A 17,189-nucleotide genomic window follows, 5' to 3' on the forward strand; every position below is an offset into this window, starting at 1 on the left:
TTCTTCTTGATTTGCTTCAACGATTAAGTGTTTGAAGTGCACCAAGTCTTCATCTTCTTCGTTTAGATCAAAAACAACATCAACTTTGTCTTTGTCATGACTTTGAACCTTTTGTGAGTTTGATGAAAATGGAAAAACATCTTCCACAAACTTCACATCCCTTGTCACTGTTATCTTATTAGTTTCTGTATCAAGTACTCGGTATCCCTTTTGACCATGCGGATATCCTATAAATACCCCAGGTTTTACTCTTTCATCAAAAATTTCCCCTTTGGTGTTTATGTTTCTAGCATAGACTAGACACCCAAATACCTTCATGTGAGAATAATAAGGCTTTTTGCAAAAAAAAAAGGACTTCATATGGTGTTTTAGAATTCAGGACCTTGGAAGGTAATCTGTTAATAATGTAGGTAGCAGTGAGAACGCACTCACTTCAAAATTTTATCGGTAGACTTGCTTCAAATCTCAAGGCTCTTGCAACTTCAAGAAGATGCATGTGCTTTCGTTCAACAACCCCATTTTGTTGAGGGGTGTGTGGATAAGAAGTCTCATGAATGATTCCCATCTTAGAATAGAAATCATTCATGAGTCCGGAAGTAAATTCTCATCCATTATTACTTCTGATCTTCTTGACATCTTTTCCAAATTGAGTTTTGATCATATTGCATAAGTTAATTAATTGTTGGCTGGCCTCATGTTTGTTTTTGAGCAAGAACACCCAAATAGCTCTACTATAATCATCAACCACAGTCAAAAAATAATGTGTCCCGGTAAGTGAAGGTGTGCGATAACTTCCCCATATATCACAGTGAATTAATTCAAAACAAACAATCGTTTTAATATAACTATTAGAAAAAGGAAGTCTTGTGTGTTTAGCCCTAACACACGAATCACAAACTCTATCATTTAACTTATTCATAGAATTTCCTAAAAAATCAACTTGACTCGACTTAGACACAAATGCATGTCCAAGCCTTTTATGCCACACCTCAACATCCGGCGCCACCACTAAAGCTTTATTCTCTCCCGACACCGAATCCATTCGATAAAGACCACCGTTGCACTTACCCATGCCAACCAAGCTCTTCTTGTGTAGGTCCTGTATGAGGCAAAAATCACGGTAAAAGGTTACAACACAATTTAGTTCATCAGTGAGACGACTAACAGATAAAAGATTGGAATCAAATTTTGGAATGTAAAAAACATTCCCAATCTTAATTCCGTTGGGAAGATGGCATGCCCCCTTTCCTTTGACAAGGATGGAATCACCATTTGATATAGTTACCGGGAACTCATTGTCACAAAGAACCTTTGTTTCGAGTAAGTTTTGATCACTCGTCATATGGTTTGTGGCTCATGTATCTATAATCCAAGAACCATTATTGTTTTTCCTACCTGCCATGTTGATGTCCTCTACACACGTATATGATAAACTCTAAGATATCAAAATAAACAATAATTCCTTTAATTATTGGGTCTCTGTTCTTGATTTGTTAAAGGATAGTTCATAGTTATAACCTAATTTCTGCAGCCAATGAAGTTTATGAAAGAGATGAAGACAATCCTCAGATGTTTACCTCGTGAAAACTATTTGAGGATTCGTACGAACAATCTTGAATGAATTCGCATCTGTGAACAAAATTAGCATACAAATAGTCATAAACGAACATACATAGACACAGTGACATATACAGACAGTCACAAACAGACGCATATACATACAAAAGGTGACACACAAATACACAAACACATATAAATAAGCATACAAAAACACCAGAAATGTGATTTTGATGGACTTATCTCTATCATCTAATATTTTTGGAAAATCAAATATTTATGCATCGAGAAGCAGAAAAAAAAGTTGAAAAGACCTCCTAGAATGGATTTGTAATGCATACTTTTAAGACAGTAATTGACGGTGTGCATCGCTCACCGAAGCCCATAAAGCCTCATCCATCGTTGTAATTGAAGTAGTCGGTGGGAAACTAAGAAATAGGAGAAGGGTGTGGCGGTGGTGGCGAGCAACGGTGCATATGGTGATAATCGTTTCAAAAAGAGGAATAACATAAGAAAAGACGTAGTTGATTGGAAAAAAAATCTCACCTGCAATGCAATACCACTGCTTGAAAGCACATTTGGGAGTGTACATACCTTCAAAATCGAAGGCAAAATTTAGGAAACTGCAAAGTATAAAGATGGAAACTGAGTTTCATAGATTGAAATCGAGATAGAGAGTAAGGTAAAGGCCATGAAATCGTCTGACACTTGCTGGTCTTTCCCATTTAAACCTATATCAAAGTATTAGATGATAGAGATAAGGTAAAGGCCATGAAACCTATACAAATTGTTGGTTGACGTGTCTGATGTATGTACAGAAATGTGTGTATATTTGTGGGTATGTGAAAAATGTTGTATTAGGGCAATACAGTCATTTTGTACAGTCAGTTAGATGCAAAATCAAACAACAATTTTCAATCGGAAGTTAACTCAGTCAGCTCTAACCCAGTTAGCGACTATCAAATGGCCCCTAAGGAGAAAACGTGGCAGTGACCAACAGACCCAAACAATGAATAAAATAATGAAAACGGATAAGAATGGAAGAGAAAAATGGGAAAAGGAAATATTATTGTGTCCTGAAAATGAAAATAAAAACCTCCATCGCAAATCATACCACCAAAGTTTTTAAGAATTAATCGGCCCAATCGAGACAAGCTTGTTAATCTCAGCCGTCTATTATATCAACAATCGGATCTAACCAGGTTGCCCTTCCTCTATATAACAACTCGTCTCCACCTTCCCACGCTCAACTTTCAATTAGGGTTTACGTTTTATCAAACACCTGTTTGTTTTCTGCCGTTGGATACTTCAAGGTAATCGTTTCTTATTCTTTTTGATTAAACCATGATAGGATATTATTCATAGCCCGATCTCTCTCTCTCAATGTATATGAAATGTATCCATTTCCATTTTTTATGTTTCCATTCGAATTAACCAAGGCTTCGCTAATCTGGTCGGCATGAATTTATTGGTTTCTGTCTGACTCGTTCCCTTGAAGCAAGATGAAGCGTGCTGTTTTAGATTTTTATAATCTTCAATCGGTTTTCATTGGAGAACACTTAAGCAGCTACATAGGTTCATGAAGTTTGACACATAAAGCATTCACAATCAATATTCAATACAACTAACGATGCTTTTAGGGATTTTTTCTTCTAATTTGGGGAATATGTGACTGTGATGAGCCAATACAGACCTGTAATGACTTGCGAAAATGATCGCAACTTATGAACATCTAAGGGACTGAGTTTCGTTTCCCTCAATCTATTTTTTTTTTTTCTTCTTATGAATTCAATTTTGGAAGTTATTTTAGTTATATATTTTTGAAAATTCTAATTTCGAATTCAATTTCGGAAGTTATTTTAGTTATATATTTTTGAAAATTCTAATTTCGAATGTGTATGTTCGTGGCTTTATATAGTTTGAATGAGGATTTGCTAAAATTTAGTATTGCAAATTTTAATGGAGTGAAGCCTAGATAAGTGTTTCCCTCGCTATCCGTTGCAACCATCAATGTAGCATTTGGACGTTGGGAAACAACATTTAAAATTTTATGTTTCTTGATACATATAATTTGTAGAATTCGTTGATTTACTTCACTATTTCTGTTCACCTCTCAATGTACACTACGTGTTGCTAACGTGATTTTTCGTGTGTTAACTGTCATTGCACTTTGTATCAGTGCGATTTTATTCCTTGGTTGTGTATATATGAATCTGTAAAAATCAAAAAATGTTTTTCGTTAATGTATTTGAGGTTTTTACATTATGTCAAAAAGTGGTCATTGAAAACCATTGAAAATTATGAGAGAAGTGAGAGGGTGTGCAACTGTGTATCAGGTTCAGTAAATATATGCAAACCTTATAAACCATCATTACTAACATTGTCAAATTCCGAAGGAACCCAAATTAAAGGATAAGTATATGGAATTTCGTCTTCATATTGTACAAATAGACTTTGAACCGTGCCATATGAAATAATCTATCCAGTCGCGTAAAAGTTAAAACATAGAGTGTTTTCATAAATGGCAATAAATAACTATCATCGTTCTCAACATTCTTTAGATCAACCGAAAGAGCCTGAACCAGATGGACAGAAACCTGGCATAAATATCAAGCATGCATGTTTACTTTTATTAATGAATCTACAAAATTAATAAGATTACATATCTTTTTTTTGCAACTAGTGATCTCCTTGAGATTTTAGATGTAAGGAACCAAAGGTGAATCCTTTTATTGATATTACATCATACTCTTCTAATATCTCTTGTACTCGTGTGAGTCAACATTCATACTTTTGTTCCATATCTTCGCTTCTTCATACTCACCTAACATCTTTGAAATTTATGGGGTGTTTGGATAAATTAGATTTTAGCTTATTGTGGTGGAATAAATAGTTTTTTTAAAAATATTTGGATTATCTTATTGTGGTGGAAATAAGCAATAAGCAATAAAAAATTTAAGTGTTTGGCAAAATTAATAAGATTACATATCTTTTTTTTGCAACTAGTGATCTCCTTGAGATTTTAGATGTAAGGAACCAAAGGTGAATCCTTTTATTGATATTACATCATACTCTTCTAATATCTCTTGTACTCGTGTGAGTCAACATTCATACTTTTGTTCCATATCTTCGCTTCTTCATACTCACCTAACATCTTTGAAATTTATGGGGTGTTTGGATAAATTAGATTTTAGCTTATTGTGGTGGAATAAATAGTTTTTTTAAAAATATTTGGATTATCTTATTGTGGTGGAAATAAGCAATAAGCAATAAAAAATTTAAGTGTTTGGCAAACAAAACAACTTATGTTAGTAAAATGACCAAAAAGGGCTTTCTCTTAAATGTAACATTTTTCTTATTAAAACAAAACATTTTTGTTTTTTAAGTAATAATAATAATTTTCTTATTCATAAGAACTAAAAAAACATTTACCATATTATTTTTACACCTATTTTTAAATTGATCGGATACATCTATCAAAATATTCAAGGAACATGAGACCATAATGTTCTTATCCATAAGAATTAAAAAAAAACATTTATCATGCAAAACCATATGAGACCATAAATTTCATTCCAAATCCATATTATCCAACATATTATCTAAAATATCCAAAATAGTTTCATGCTACTATATTAAACCATAAAATGAAAATACTAAAGAACTTCAAAACAAATCATACGCCGTTACGTGCACGAGTGTTTGACATTGAGAATGTATGTCCCGCAATCATATTGCGTACTGCACTCTTATACATATCGTCACTTCTACGTTGTCTACTTGATACTTCGTCATGTGGCTCAATACCATCATCGGGTCCTTCATCATTGCACGAAATATAAGATTCTTTTTGCGCTATTTGAAATGTTGCATCACCACTACCTCTAATTCTAATGTAATTGTGAATTGCCATTGAAGCTAGCACAATTTTAACTTGGGTCTCGAAGTTGAAATTTACATGCATCTCTTAGTAACAACCATCGAGCCTTCCAGACTCCAAAAATTCGTTCAATTACATTGCGAAGTGACGAATGATAATAGTTAAATTTTTCTTTGAAGCCTTTTGGTTCCCGCGAGGCACGAGTCTGTCCACGTCGAAAATCAGGAATATGATAACAAATGTTTGAACCTTTGTAGGGAGCAAGATAACCTTTTGTATTAGGATATCCGGCGTCTACAAGGTAAAATTTACCTATAGAGTTACAAATAAAGCATATGATTGTTATTCATTTATACCGTTTGAAAATATAAAACTTCTATTACTAAGTAATGATACTAACCATCGGCTGGAAGTGGAAACTTAACTTCACGTCTCCTTCGCGCTTCATTGAAAATTCTCGTGTCATGTGCAGTCCCCTCCCATCCATCCCACGCAAAGGTAAAGCACATGTTGAAATCACATGCTGCCATAATATTTTGAGTAACGTAATTCTTTCGTCCAATGTATTTGATTTGGTCACGTTGCGGAACAGAGGTCTTCACGTGTGTTCCATCGATGGCACCAATACAATCCTACAAATTCAAAAAATATAATAAGTTACCAATTATTTTTACAATTACACAAATTCATTAAATAACATAACTTTGCAACAAATAAGTACCTTGAAGTATGGATAATACCGAGGGTTATTTAAAATATGTTCTGGTATAGTTTCGTTGTAGTTAGCATTTGGTTTGATGATGTCCTTACTTAGGTTAACCACAACATCCAAGACTTTATGAAAATGTCTATGGATTGTTTCCCCAGAATGATTAAAGAACTCTTGAACTAACCGATTTCCACATCCATGCGCTAAGTACAACAAGAAAATACCAAGGGACTCTTCAATAGATACACGACGTGATTTCTTTAACCCATAATGTGCAACAGAATCCCTACATAACATGTTGAAAACCGGGACTTGTAATCTGAAAAGTTCATAGCATCGGCTCTCATGATCGTTAAGTATTTCATTGATAAGCATGATTCCTGTGCGCGAAGATGAACGACGACGTCTACATACATATTTTGAGTTATGAGCCAATAGTAACCCTTTGACAGCAAGCCCACATAAAAGAAGTGTTTGAATCTCTTCATTTTCTTCAATTTCATCACATAAGTCATCAATGTCATATGAGTTGTCACTTTCACAGTCACTGGCCATGAATATAACCTGTTACTAAACGAATTGGAAACGAGGGTAAGATTGAAATTTACCACATACTAGATAAAATCATGAAAATATCATGGAAAAGAAAACAAGAGCAAAATCACGGGGCAAGGGCAAAATTGACCACAAAACAAACATGAAACGACATTACATAAAACAAACACAAAACAATCGTTTAAATTTAACATAATAGATGAAAGGATATGTCTAACACATGACAACCGTTTAAAATCATTGAAAAGGAAACAAAAACAAAATCATGGGACAAGGGCAAAATTGACCACAATAGTAGAGTATGTCTAACACATGACATAAAAGGATAGGTCTAACACATGACATAAAAGTAGAGTATGTCTTCAACTACTTCTATTTCTCTATAAGCCTCTTGAGAAACTCCATCTTTGTTTCATTAGTCTTTGGAACCATAAAATTATGACGAGTTGGCTTCTTTAAAAAGATCTATAACGCTTCTAAATATCCTATGGAGCCTTCTTCAAAACCCGGGGAAAGTAGAGACAATTGCCATGCAATCTTCTGTTGTGGGTGTGATAGCTTCATTTTATTTACTTCTTTTTATAGTTTATTTTAGCATATTTCATTCGCATTTTAGTTAATTTCCATGCATATTTTCCTTTTTGTTATTTTATGACCACTTTCGGGTTCTTTCGAGTTTTGTGAGCTTAATTACAGATTTTAAGGAGACTAGCGGAGCGGGATCTTTTGGGACGCAATTGGACTTGGAGGACAACGAGGATTTTAGGCTTGATGGCTATAGAGGTGATGCATGGAGTGGGATTGTCAATTATTTGAAGGGTTGGAAGAATTAAACTTTAAATTTGAAAGCCACGGGAGAATTCTTGAGTGTGCAAGATCGATGTTTAGGAATTTGCGGAAGTTTTGAGTGATGTGGAGAGACAAATTGGGCTCAAATTGAAGAAATATTGAAGAGAAATGGGCTAGAAGCAGATTGGATTCGAACTGGGCCAATGGATTAGCTGTGGGGGCCCAAGACTTGAAGAAGCCCAAAAATTTCCGTCGAAGTCACGCGGCCCGCGTAAGATTCCCCGCGGCCCGCGTGGATTCCTGACAAGGGCAATTTCGGGATTTTACTTAGAGCTCTATATTGGGAAGGTTGGTGTGCCTCTTTAGGATAATCTTGGAGGTCCGATTTTGATACTTTTCTCTCTGGAGTTTGGAGCATTTTTGAAGGCCAAGAACCCTCAAGAACTTCACCATTTCATCTCTTAATTCTTGCTAAATGTTTGGTACAATCTTAACTAACTTTGTTTCCTTGAGTTTAGTCATGCTTGGCTAAACTAATCTTGGTTGACTTTTGTTGAATCCTTTGAACTTTTGTTGAATATTGAAGAATCCATGAATTTGTGTTTGAATCTTTATGAAAATGTTTTGTGTTTTAACATCTTATCATTACTTGCATGTTTTTATTCATGAGTTTAAATGTGTTTGTGGTGATTAGTTGGCTAATTTCTTGATTAAGTAAAGGATCTTCAAATTAGCAAGCAACAAGTGATTCTTGTGTTAGTTTTACTTCACACAATCATAAAAACATTTTCTCCAACATGGTGGTGAAAGCATTTGACCCCTCTTGGATTTGGTGATTTTTTTGGTTCTTAATGCTAGTTGACTTTCACTAATTACATGCTTAATGGAATTAGTGACTTTAACTAAGGAAATTGTTATGAGCTTCTCTAACCATTTCAACAATTAAGAAAAGTCTAGGTAATCTCAAGCTCCTTGGATTACTATAGCCAAATTAAGGGTTTAAAACAAGTATTGCACCATTTGATTCTAATGATATGTTCATCAAAAGTCAAAGTGAGGAAACTTTAAGTCAACCATCATTCTCTTATTGATTTTACATCAAACTCTTATTTTTGTTGAAATTGTCTATTTAAATCTTAGTTAATTCTAGTTTGTTTCAAGTATTTCAAAAATATCAAAACCCCCATTTTTATTTTATTGTCATTTTAGATGTACTGTTGCAAAAAGATTTTCCATAGAGTTATAAATTGAACCAATCTCTGTGGATCGATCCCTTTACCACTATACACTATTTTAGTGTGTAATAATTAGGGTTATTAATTTTGTTGGCCTCGACAACCACCAAATTTTGGCGCCGTTGCTGGGGATTGGTTTATTTTAATCAGTTTGTTTCTCTATGCCTAGATCTCATTGTGCAGGTACTCTAGTTTAAAACTAAAAAAATTGAAAAAAAATTATGGTTCAGAAATGAACACTCCTTGCATTAAAGATAAACTTTCTGAGCTAGCTCAGTTAGTTATGATGATTGAAAGTGACCAAAGTGTGCAACCCTCGCCTCTTCTTTGCGATAATTGCGCCCAAAATGGACATCATTCCGATATGTGTCCATATTCACAAGGAGAATGGGAAGAAGTGCAAGAGAAGGGAAGCTACCACTGGTCAAACGAATGGATTTATGATCAACCTCAACATGATCAATGGTGGGACAACAACCAAGCTTGGGGATACAACCAATACCAAAGCCCATATCAAGCTTGGAGAAATGAAAAATACCAACCAACTCCACAATTCCAACATCCATATCCTCCACCTCCTCAACAACCTGAAATTCCAAGCATGTCCTTAGAGGACATTGTGAAGATCATTGCCACATCTACCCAAATTTTCCAAGAAACAACCCAAGCTAGCCTCAAAAGCTTAGAGAAACAAATAACACAAATTTCTCAAACAATAAGTATAATGGAAGCTCAAGACAAACTACCGTCTGAAGAGAGCCCAAGGCATAGCACATGTGTCATTCCTTTGAAAGATGAGAAAAGTTTTGATGGCCCAAGAGTGTTATGTGGAGAAGAGGAAGAAGGAGTAGAAATGGAAGAGGCTGTCAAGGAGGAAGAAGAAATTGAGAAAGATGTCAATGAAACTATAGAGGAAGTGTTGGGTGTTAAAAAAAGAGAGGTTGAGCCACCCACTACCATTGAGAAACTAACTCCAGTGGTAAACGAACCACAAGAGCTGAAAACGATAAATCTGTCGGACCTTTTAATTGATACATATCCGGAGAAGGAAGACACCCAATCGGTCACCAACTCGACCACTATGTCGAATATGGAAGAGTTGGTCACCTTACTAAACAAGTACAAGAAAGAATATGGTTGGATTCTTTCTATTATCAAAGGTCTAAGTCCGGTATGGTTTTTCCGTAAAAAGAAAGTCAAATACAAGAAAAGAGTCCCAATGGAGATGTGGAAATTAAAAAATGTTGACACGGGGCAAGTTTTCAAGGTTAATGGACATTGGTTGAAGCCATTATATGAAGGTTTTGATTCAAATGTCCAAGATGTCATCCATTTGGACGCCCCAAAGTGTTAAAGTGAAGTTTGGAGGCGTCTCGCCGAAGACGTTAAAGAAGGGCATTTTTGGGAAGCATTGTGCTTTCGTCTTTCATAAAGCGAATAAAATGATTTTGAAAATGTTCATTTTTGAAAAATTTCAAGCTTTATTCTCACCTTTCGTCCAAACTTTTGTTGTGTTTTTGAAACTCGGGATTTTGCGGGAATCATTTTGGCCAAAAATCAAGTTTTTAGAAAAATTTTAAATTTTGAAGTGCAGGAAGTCACGCGGCCCGCGTGAAACTCCACGCGGCCCGCGTAAGGTCTTGTGCGGCTTACGTGCGGCCCATTCCTTGCCCGCGTAGAAGAATCACCTCCAACCCTGTTCAGCACACGCGGCCAGCGTGCGGGTTCCACGCGGCCCGCGTAAGACTTTGTGCGGCCATCGTGCGGGTTCCACGCGGCCCGCGCAGATTTCCGATTCTTTGCCATTTTCAAGCTTCAGGTCCCGCGGCCTCCGTGCGACCAGCCCGCGGCCCGCGTGAAAGGTCAGAAGAATCAGTGGGATTTCGAGAAAACTAGACGCGGCCAACACGCGGCCCGCGCCTTACCCGCGCTCCGTATAAAAACTCAATTTCCCGGAGATCTACCGGTCAGAATCCCGCGAGGCCACCGCCATTCTTCACCATTTTTCCTCCTCTACAAACCCCTATGCTCCGCCCGACCCTCCGATTTAGGTCATTTCTGCCCTTTCCTTAAGCATTGAGGACAATGCTTGTTCTTAAGCTTGGGGTGGGGCACTTCCCTTTTCTTTTACTTTTTCATGCATTTTTTTAACTAGGTTGCATAACATTTTAGTTTTAAGCTAATTTGCATTCATTTTTCTTTTATTTTTTATAAAATTCCAAAAAGATTTTATTTTCTTCTTTTCTACTTTCTATTTTTGCATAACATTTAGCTTAGGGCATTAGCATTCATGCATTTTTGTTATCTGTTTATTCTCACCCCCTTGGATGCCATGGAACAGGTTCATAGTTATTGTATCATTATTGGTCCAGGATCTTGTTGCTATCTCACCCATCGAACCGGGACCACTAGCTGCAGTTTGGGACTTCATACTTGGGATCAGATGCTGGAAGCTTAAAGGGGTAAGTGATCATGGCCAGGTAGTTTTCATGAAGAATTATGCATGCAATATTAACAACTGTAGGATATACTATAGCAATGGATGTTCTTACCCTTGCGGTCACTACCGCTGAGAGGATCACACTTGATCATGTTTGAACCGTTAAGATGAAGCACTGGTGCTTGTCCCCGAGTAGAATCCATATCCGGTCTCTTACATCACCATATCTTTTTGCGATTTTCTTAGGATCTTAGAGAGTCTTTTAGTCCGCATATGGACATTTTCATTATTTTTGAAAAATTGCAAGTTTGAAAAGGAGCTTACATCTTTACGCTCCACGCATGGTCATTTTCACATTTAGACCATTCGGATTATATTATTACCCTCTCGGTTCCACTTACATACTCTTGGGAACCAAATTTTGAGTCAAAAAGTTTTCTTTAAAAAAAAAAAAAAAAAAAAAAGAGAAAAAGAATAGCATGCGAATTTCCAGCTGCAATAATCGTAGATAGGTGACCGGTTCAATTATTGAACAAATTTTCCTATATTTTGGTCACCCGACGTTTGATATTCATTTATATAGAGTTGTTTTATTGTATATAGATCGAGTTGTTGTTTTTTTCGCAAATTGATGATGTTAGAGAGACTGTTGAGTCGAATACTACGGGAGGTTTGGGCCAACACTAAGTGAACTGATTCCTACAACGGTGCCCGAGCGATGAAACCCAATTACACTTGAGAGAGGCCGGCAGACGTGAGATCAGAGTGTACACTTAAAAGAAGAGCTCCATACGAGCCCATCCAACTGCTTTCTCCCTACTACAGATGTTCTTCATTGTATGTATGTTCCATTGGGTTGCGACTGCTCATCCCTCCTTACTCACCTAAAGGAGTTGTCCTGGCTGTGGTTTATGGTCCCATTGTCATCGGATGAAAAATTCGTGAGGTAATAGCAAGATCAATTCTGACCATGTTGACTAACGGTGATCAGGTTCCGCGGTTCTATCCATTCTTTTTATTTTCCCTAGGATAGTTCATCCCGAGTTCATTTTAGTCTTGTCTTACTTGAGGACAAGTAAGGTTTAAGCTTGGGGTGATTTGATAGCTTCATTTTATTTACTGCTTTTTATAGTTTATTTTAGCATATTTCATTCGCATTTTAGTTAATTTCCATGCATATTTTCCTTTTTGTTATTTTATGACCACTTTCGGGTTCTTTCGAGTTTTGTGAGCTTAATTACAGATTTTAAGGAGACTAGCGGAGCGGGATCTTTTGGGAAGCAATTGGACTTGGAGGACAACGAGGATTTTAGGCTTGATGACTATAGAGGTGATGCATGGAGTGGGATTGTCAATTATTTGAAGGGTTGGAAGAATTAAACTTTAAATTTGAAAGCCACGGGAGAATTCTTGAGTGTGCAAGATCGATGTTTAGGAATTTGCGGAAGTTTTGAGTGATGTGGAGAGACAAATTGGGCTCAAATTGAAGAAATATTGAAGAGAAATGGGCTAGAAGCAGATTGGATTCGAACTGGGCCAATGGATTAGCTGTGGGGGCCCAAGACTTGAAGAAGCCCAAAAATTTCCGTCGAAGTCACGCGGCCCGCGTAAGATTCCCCGCGGCCCGTGTGGATTCCTGACAAGGGCAATTTCGGGATTTTACTTAGAGCTCTATATTGGGAAGGTTGGTGTGCCTCTTTAGGATAATCTTGGAGGTCCGATTTTGATACTTTTCTCTCTGGAGTTTGGAGCATTTTTGAAGGCCAAGAACCCTCAAGAACTTCACCATTTCATCTCTTAATTCTTGCTAAATGTTTGGTACAATCTTAACTAACTTTGTTTCCTTGAGTTTAGTCATGCTTGGCTAAACTAATCTTGGTTGACTTTTGTTGAATCCTTTGAACTTTTGTTGAATATTGAAGAATCCATGAATTTGTGTTTGAATCTTTATGAAAATGTTTTGTGTTTTAACATCTTATCATTACTTGCATGTTTTTATTCATGAGTTTAAATGTGTTTGTGGTGATTAGTTGGCTAATTTCTTGATTAAGTAAAGGATCTTCAAATTAGCAAGCAACAAGTGATTCTTGTGTTAGTTTTACTTCACACAATCATAAAAACATTTTCTCCAACATGGTGGTGAAAGCATTTGACCCCTCTTGGATTTGGTGATTTTTTTGGTTCTTAATGCTAGTTGACTTTCACTAATTACATGCTTAATGGAATTAGTGACTTTAACTAAGGAAATTGTTATGAGCTTCTCTAACCATTTCAACAATTAAGAAAAGTCTAGGTAATCTCAAGCTCCTTGGATTACTATAGCCAAATTAAGGGTTTAAAACAAGTATTGCACCATTTGATTCTAATGATATGTTCATCAAAAGTCAAAGTGAGGAAACTTTAAGTCAACCATCATTCTCTTATTGATTTTACATCAAACTCTTATTTTTGTTGAAATTGTCTATTTAAATCTTAGTTAATTCTAGTTTGTTTCAAGTATTTCAAAAATATCAAAACCCCCATTTTTATTTTATTGTCATTTTAGATGTACTGTTGCAAAAAGATTTTCCATAGAGTTATAAATTGAACCAATCTCTGTGGATCGATCCCTTTACCACTATACACTATTTTAGTGTGTAATAATTAGGGTTATTAATTTTGTTGGCCTCGACAACCACCAGGGTGACTGTGTGGTTTGTCTTGAGGGTTGAGTGCTCCTTGTTAACAAAACATCAAAAACAGTGTCCAGTTTCTCTTTATATGACGAGTTTCTGTAACGCCCGTGTTTCTAGGCTAAGCATTAAAGACGATGTAATAGTCTAGGCCAACTATTGTAACGTGTTTTGAAGTAATAAGAATGAGTTATGTGAATTTATGTGCCTTATATTTAATTAGGATGATATAATAAATTAAGGATAAAAATAAGCGTCGAAAGTAAAATGTTAGATAAAGATGATATCTATGAAGAAAGTTGTAGTGATCGAAATAAGGATTCCAGAGATACAAAGAATACTGAAATCCGAGTTATAACGAAGAAGTTATGAATTTTCTAAGATTTGGCATAGCAGTATGCAGCCCGGAACTCGAATTTTCTATCGAGCAATTTTTAGCCAATATAACCTAAACGAGAATCGAATATCTCGTCGATAGTAGTTTAACGGTAAAAAGACAGACGAAAACGGACGTCAAATAAAGAAGTTATGAATTTTTAACGGACTTTTCCTGTCCCGGCCTGTTAAAAATACAACTTTAAGAAAATAATGTCAAAATTAGCCAACGGAGTCTAAATGAAAGCTGTAGAGCACGGTCCCATCTACGCGTGGATATAAATAACGTCAAAAATGGAACCCTTATGCGAAAGATATGAATTTTTGAAGTTTTAGACACAAACTTCAAGGTTGGTCCAAAGGAGTACACCCAGCGTACAGGAGTACGCCCAGCGAACTCGTATACACGGTCCGAGATTGGCCACGTCGCCTACTCCTTCGCATGGCGCACACATGTTCGTAGCCTTGACGCGTCCGAGATGATCCCTTCCTACGCCCAGCGTACTCGATGTACGCCCAGCGTAGTGGCTGGTGAAGTAGTACGCCCCGCGTACTCTAAAATTATGCCAAGCGTAATGCGAGGCATCAGCCTCCCATAAATAGCATGCTATACTCCGGGTTTTTGTTTACAATTTTCATTACACTTTCACTTTAAACACTCTTTTAGCCTATCCTAAACCCCCCAAAGCCTAGGGTACCATCCTAACATCCGAAGAAAGCCCGGAGCCCCGAAGTCTCCAAGAAAAAGAGTTTTTCGAGTCGAAACTCTGCCCGTGCAGAGCCTGGTTTTTGAGAAAACATCCCGGTTTCATGGAAAAAGATTGTTTTAAGGGACGAAGTGTTGTCCAATCACCGTCTTATCAAGTGAGTGTATAGTCACTTTCATCTTACACATAGATATGAAGTATTTTATATAAAATACGTGCTATGTGTATATATATGTTGTTTGTTTATTTGAGATTGATGTTGAATGAATGTTTTATACATGTTTAGAATGATTTAAATTGTATATATGTAATTTTGTTTATCTACAAATATGTTGGGTATAACATGGGAAAATGAAATAGTTGATGTATAATGAAATAAAATGATGAGAGGTCTCGATGTTGACGATGTTCCAGTCATCTAGCAGAATATAGATCTCGACCACAGACTTTTCTAGACAGTCCAGTGGAACATTAACAGGCTCGTAACCTGTAGGTGTTTTTGAACTAGGTGTTCATTAAGTATTTTTGAACGGAGTATTCACCAGGTATTTTGATTTACGTGTTCACCAATTGTAATCTAAATATACTGGCAGCTGCACCTAATGCATAATATTGGCAGCTGTGTCTAATAGATACAACATAATCCTGGCAGCTGCGCCTAAAATATAATATCGACAGTTGCGCCTAATAGAGAACGTCATAATCCCGACAGTTGCGCCTAGATGATAATATTGGCAGTCGCACCTAAAAGATAACATTGGCAGCTGCGCCTAATAGATGATATTGTCAGCTGCGCCTGGTTGAGAACAACACAATCCTGGCAGCTGCGCCTAAAGGATAATATTGGCAGTTGTGCCTAATAGAGAACATTGGCAGTTGTGCTATTGGCAATGATGGACTTTGTGCCTATTCCTTATGACAATCCTTTGGAATAAATGAGTGAATGATAGAGGATTCTTAGGGTGGAACCTTAAGAAACTGCAGAAGTATCCCTTAAACAGTGTTGTTACCCCGATGATGATCCTTAAGCTAGGTCCCTTTTATTAGATGTTTAGGGACATAAAGTGAGGATAACGGGAACGGGTAATCAGGGTTATTGTTGATTGATGAAATTAATAAATTTATTGTTGGTTGATGAAATTAACAAATTTATTGTTGGTTGATGAAAATTAATAAATTTATTGATTGTGGGTTGAAAACCCTATATGCTCATCAGGCTCCCAAGCCTGACCCACTCAATTTTCTATATTACAGGTAGCGGAACAAGAGCATAGTTGGACGATGATGAGTGATTTTGGATTATAGGCCAGTAGATGTAAATAACCGTTGTAAGGCCTATATTGTATTGTTTATGGTTTTGGTCTGTATCGATGTGGACATCCCAAGTTTTGTAATGAAATGAAAAAAATACATTTCTTTAAGAAATGTCTTGATAAATTTTTATCATATTTTGTTTTGGGGACAAATTCCGCAACACCTTTTGAAAGATTACTCTGATTTTATTTTAAAAAACATAAACGAAATCGGTATTTTCTGGCCGAGAAAACGGGGATGTCACAGTTTGCCATACTTTTTCCTTCATTTTTCCCTTCAAATTTTATTTTGTTGTCACGCCTGGGAGTTAACTTCTTTCCCCTCCTTTTCATACTAGAACTATCATATGTGAGAAAAGGATCAACATCTTCAAATAAGCGGACTTCGTCAGTATCCACTTTTTCATCCGGAGTGCTACCGTCGCCAAATTTGCAAAGTACCTTAGCCTTGTCTCCAACAACTACGGTATCCCGAAATAAAGCCTCGTAATATGTCTGATATACATCCAAATTCTTATCCTTAAACTCAACATACTCTTTATCTTCCTATATGTACAAAATGAGAATGTCACGAAAAACACGATACAAATAATATATTGTTAGATAAAATTTTTAATTATTACCTTTATTTTCTCATCCCACCATTCCTTTGATGCTAAGATTATATTTCTCATGGGATCAATTGAAATTCCCATTTCTAGTCTTGTTAAATGGTCATAATATTTGAACTCTTTCCGCATAATGTCCCATTTTTTTTCATTTGATTTTTGTCCGATTCTAAACTCGTTCGTTCCAAAAGCCTCTTACATATATTTTGGCACGCGGGCTATTTGAAATAAGCACCCAGTCTATTCCCATTTTTTAGCTCGGTCATACATTCCTTAAGAAATATCTTGAATGTATGAGGATCCCAATGAAACCTATTTGTACCTTTCATTTTGGGTGTATCAATATCCA

General features: G+C 36.3%; 2 non-coding genes and 1 pseudogene across 2 annotated transcripts; 2 read left to right on the forward strand and 1 right to left on the reverse strand.

Annotated features, from left to right (window-relative positions):
• The first annotated feature begins 3,224 nt into the window (after nt 1-3,224).
• On the forward strand, nt 3,225-3,307 carry LOC145118262 (small nucleolar RNA SNORD25). The gene has a single exon (XR_013713221.1). It is a non-coding gene; the product is annotated as a small nucleolar RNA SNORD25 (small nucleolar RNA).
• Nucleotides 3,308-3,461: 154 nt separating this feature from the next.
• LOC145118192 (small nucleolar RNA snoR136) lies at nt 3,462-3,599 on the forward strand. The gene has a single exon (XR_013713165.1). It is a non-coding gene; the product is annotated as a small nucleolar RNA snoR136 (small nucleolar RNA).
• Nucleotides 3,600-5,233: 1,634 nt separating this feature from the next.
• On the reverse strand, nt 5,234-8,083 carry LOC145114173 (uncharacterized; annotated as a pseudogene).
• Nucleotides 8,084-17,189: the final 9,106 nt, after the last annotated feature.

The sequence above is a fragment of the Lactuca virosa genome, chromosome 5 (genome assembly GCF_052849685.1).
Source record: "Lactuca virosa cultivar CGN04683 chromosome 5, Lactuca_virosa_CGN04683_v6, whole genome shotgun sequence".
Classification (NCBI taxonomy): domain Eukaryota; kingdom Viridiplantae; phylum Streptophyta; class Magnoliopsida; order Asterales; family Asteraceae; genus Lactuca; species Lactuca virosa.